This window comes from Hordeum vulgare, chromosome 2H, assembly GCF_904849725.1.
Source record: "Hordeum vulgare subsp. vulgare chromosome 2H, MorexV3_pseudomolecules_assembly, whole genome shotgun sequence".
Lineage (NCBI taxonomy): Eukaryota > Viridiplantae > Streptophyta > Magnoliopsida > Poales > Poaceae > Hordeum > Hordeum vulgare.
In genome coordinates, this window is record NC_058519.1 from 500,824,069 (window position 1) to 500,829,050 (window position 4,982).

Genomic DNA, 4,982 nt, shown 5'->3' on the forward strand with positions numbered 1-4,982 from the left:
TAGGCAAAATGAAAAGAAAGAAGAAGAAGAAGAAGAGAAGAAGAAGAAGAGAATACGGAGAAGGAGGAGGACGAGGACGAGGACGAGGAGGAGAAGGCCAATGACCTTCTAGTCCTTCTCCTCCTCCTCCTTCTCCTCCTTCTTCTTGATTTCTTCTTCTCCTCCTCCTCCTCCTATTTCTTCTCCTCTTTCATATTATCCTTGCTTTAATTAACCCAACAATGACATAATTAGCCCATTTAGCTCCAAAATGCCATAATAACCTCAAAATGGCATAAGAACCTTAGTTAGCTCATGAATATTATATACTTAGCTTGTTTTCCTCTAAAATGGGATAATTAGCCCATTTAGCTCAAAAAAGACATAATTAGGTAATTTAGCTCCAACAAATGATATATAGTTCACCACACATATACTTAGCTTGTTTTCCGCTAAAAATGGCATAATTAGCTGAAAAACATCATATTTTGTTCTTCTTCTAACTTTCTTATTCACATTTTTGCAGATTGGATATACTACATGCATGGAAGCTGGCATTCATGGAGTTGAACAATGTCAATGTATGAACTTTATATGTATATCATCTAGTTTTCATTTGAGTTGAGGAACAATGTCGAACTATATGTATATGTATATATGGATAAATAGTGCAATACTTGGTATGTTGGTTCTTTGGATATATGGGGATGTACATTGGTGAATCATATATGTGTGGTGAATTATATATATGTGTTGGCAAGTATATGTGTGGTGAACTATATATCATATATGTGTGGTGAATCATATAAATGTGCTATCAAATATATATATATATATATATATGTGTGTGTGTGTGTGTGTGTGTGTGTGTGTGTGTGTGTGTGTGTGTGCTGTGAAATAATATAAAACAAAAAAATAGGAACTATATGGGCTCTTTGCCGTCTGCCAGCTGATGGCAAAGACCTGTGGAGAGAGGGGGGAGGGGAGGAGCAGGCAGACGGCAAAGATGGACGGGGAGGCAGACGGAAAAGATGGAGGGGGAGGGGAGGGGAGGAGAAGGCAGACGGCAAAGATGGACGGGGAGGCAGACGGCAAAGATGGAGGGGGAGGCAGACGGCAAAGCCTCCGTTAACCCCTGAAGGCAACACGTGTTGGTTGCCGTCTCGAGCACTTTGCCGACTGCTCCTAAGGAAAGCTGATGGCAAAGAGCTTTGCCGTCCGCTTTACCTGGGCAGACGGCAAAGAAGGTCCTATGCCGTCGTAGGCTGACGCAAAAATTTTGCCGGCCGTGAGAATCTTCGCCGTCTGCGATATTGTCTTTGCCGTCCGGGATATTGTCTTTGCCGTCTGTGATGGCAGACGGCAAAGAAGGTGATTCCTGTAGTGAGGGTCTGCTCACTTAAGGTTTGGTGACGTTTTGGTATAGTTGTGTTATGTATGTTAGTAACCGAAGGTTGTTCGGAGTCCCGGATGAGATGTCGGACGTCACGAGGAGCTCCGGAATGGTCTGGAGAGGAAGATACATATATAGGAAAGAGGTATACGGGTTCAGGAAAAGTTTCGGGCATTACCGATAGTGTACCGGGAGCAACGAATGGATTCCGGGGGTCCATCAGGGGGAGGGGGCACCCACCCCATGGGGCCACATGGGCCTAGCAGGTGGCTCACCAGCACGTGGTGGGCTGGGTAGCCAGCCTCTATGGGCCTATGCGCCAAGAGGGAAGAGAGGGGAGGAGTCCTAATTGGAGGACTCCACCCACGCCCCACCTCCTAGTTGGAGGTGGACTCCTCCACCTTGGGGCGGCCGGCCAACCCTAGGGGAAACCATAGGGCGCCACCCTTCCCCCCTCCCTCCTATATATAGTGGAGGGGAGAGAGGGCAATAACACCACAATCCAAGGCGCATCCCCCTCTCCCTCCCTCTAGTTCGTTTCTCCTCTAGATCGGTTCGATAGTGCACGACGAAACCCTGCCGAATTAGCTCCACGAACACCACCATCACGCCGTCGTGTTGTCGGAGAACTCATCTACCTCTCTACCCCCTGTTTCTGGATCAAAAAGGTGAAGAACGTCATCGAGCTATACGTGTGCTGAACACGGAGGTGCCGTTCGTCCGGCACTAGATCAGGATGGATCGTGATGGGATCGCGGGTCGGATCGTGATTGGATCACGAAGACATTCGACTACATCAATCGTGTTATATATGCTTCCGCTTAGCGATCGACAAGGGTATGTAGATGCACTCCCCCCTCTCGTAGATGTTAGTCTCCATAGATTGATCTTGGTGAGCGTAGGAATTTTTTTGTTTCCCATGCAATGTTTCCCACCACAAATATGATTGCTATGATGTTTGCTGCTTTTGTAATGAGTACTCCCATAGGTACTGTTATTTTACTCCATTACAAATCCAACGTCAGATTTTTCACCATGGCAAATCAAACACTCTTTATGGTAACTTGTGTTTGTTAGATTAATATATATAGCCATGTAACCTTTCGTATTTACTCTATTGCATAAGGGGTTTCATGCATATTCTACACCTGTACATGTATATATACTAACCTATGGCCTCGTGGAAATACAATTTGCATATTTCCTAACATGGTATTAGAGCTAGGTCATTTTTTTTTGCATGCCTGCAACTCGTGCAATTGATCCGCCGCTGCTTTTTTCTCTCCCATCCTAGTAGCCGGTCAACTCACCGCTCGTCTCTTTCCCAGTCATGTGGATCGAGCCGCCGGTCCCGCTCTCGATCCTCGAAGATGCTGGTCCTCCTCGATCGAAGCCGCCAGTCCCGCTCTCGATCCTCGAAGCTGCTAGTCCTCCTAGATCGAAGCTGCCAGGTCTCGCTCTCGATATCGAAGCTTCTAGTCCCGCTCGATCGAAGCCGCCAGGTCTCGCTCTCAATCGACGCCGCCGGCCCGCTCGATCGACGCAATCGTTTTCGCTCTCGATCGACGTAGTCGGCCCCGCTCTCAATCAAAGCCGCTCCCTCGTCAATGAGCCGCTGTCGCTCTCAATTTTCCTTGTGCATCATATGGATCGAAGACCTGTAGATCGAAGGACCTCACCCTCTAGATTGGTTTTTCCCAACTCTGACAGCATGGGCCGTCACTGCTCCTCTCTCGTCCGTCCGTCTACTGCAAGCCTGTTGCTTCTCCTCATGTTGTGGTTCTCGTCGCCCCTGCCGCATGGAAGACCTCGGTTGCCGTCATTCTCTATACTACTGCTGCTGGTGACTGCAAAAAAATGTCTGCAACATCGGGCTATGTTGTCGTTCCTCGTTGTCCGGTGTTTTTTGATGACACTAAATACACCAAGTTCGTTGGCTTCATGCGCATTCATATGCGTGCATACGTCTATGGGGTGTTCTTTATGGAGAGGTCCGCTGTCCGCCACTTCCGGTTCCTCCTGTGGCCCCAACTCCGTCGACACCACCGGTTCTTCTTGTGGATGCTTATGAGGCCGCGAAGGATGCAGCTAAGCTTGATGATGAGGTCATTGTTCGTGCTTATGATGAACAAGCTTTGGTTTATGAGGAGATGCTTCACACGTATCATGATTCTCCGTTTGTTTATACTTAGTGGCTTGATGATGATGCCCGTATCGGAGCTGTTCTCACTACTAGTGTTCTGCCTCAGTTTGCTTCTGAGTTCTTGGGACTCCCAACCATATTTGAGATATGGACCAATCTTCGTCAAGGTTATCAACCCTCTGGTGATGCCTTATACCTATCTGTGGTCCGCCAGGAGCATGCTCTTCCGCAGGATGACTCCATTGTTGAAGATTTCTATGCATAGAGTTCTGCTATCTGGCGCCAGCTTGATTCTCTCCATAGTGCTGGTTGTCGTACTTCCCAGTGTTGCCAGGCTTTACATGCCGATTTGGAGTTTCATCGTGTTTACGAGTTCTTGTCTCGGCTCCGTAAGGAGTTTGAGCCCCGACGTGCTCAATTGTTTGCTCGTGGCCGTATTTCTCTCATGAAGGCACTTTTTGAGATTCGTGTTGAGGATACTCGCTTACGTGGTGCTGGTTTACTTGAGGTTCCCTCTGTCCTCGCTGCTTGAGCTTCTTCTATGACACATGGTGCACTGACTCATTCCCGCTCGAGTGCTCTACGGCTCTTGCCCACTACTCCTGGCGGCCCGGGCCGCCCCGTCCCCATTGTGGCTACTGTAACCTGGATGGTTATGTCGAGTCGCAGTGCTTCGAGAAGAAGAAAGACATGCGTAAGGTGCAATTATCATCTTCAGGGACTTCTTCTTCTACTTCGACATCTTCAACCACTGCTTTGACTGAGCAGGATATTCTAAGACTTAAGTGTGTGCTTACCGCCTCATGTTCTTCCTCGACGGGTACTTCCGGTTCTATGACGCATTCATCCCGCACTGAGAAACCACCTTCTACACGGTCAGGTACATCCACATGGGTTTTCGACTACAAAGCTTATTTTCATATGTATTTTCATTCTTCCATTTTGTCCTCTTTTATATCGCTTGATTTTCCTGTTCATGTACTCACTCTTGACGGTACTCCTCTTTCTGTTGCTAGTAGAGTCAATCTTACCACCCCTTCTTATTCTGTTTCTCGACTTACAATGAATCTATTTTCTGCTGGTCAACTTACTGATTCTGGTTGTCGCGTCATCCTTGACGTTGACTCTTGTTTTGTTCAGGATCGTCGCACGCACACTTTAGTTGGGGCTGGCCCTCGCTGCCGGGATTCTCAGGGTCTTTGGTAGTTAGACTAGCTTCATGTTCCTTCCACTACCACCACTATCGCCAGTTCATCCGCTTCGGCCACCTCCGCTACCGATTCCTTCTAGCAGTGGCATCATCGACTTGGTCATCTTTGTGGTTCTCGTTTTTTGTCTTTAGTTCGTCGAGCTCCTACGGGGTCTGTCTCATGAGACGTCTCTTTACAATGTCAGGGTTGTCGACTTGGCAAACAGATTCAGTTACCGTATCGAACTAGTGAGTCAGTGTCTTAGAATCCTTTGAAA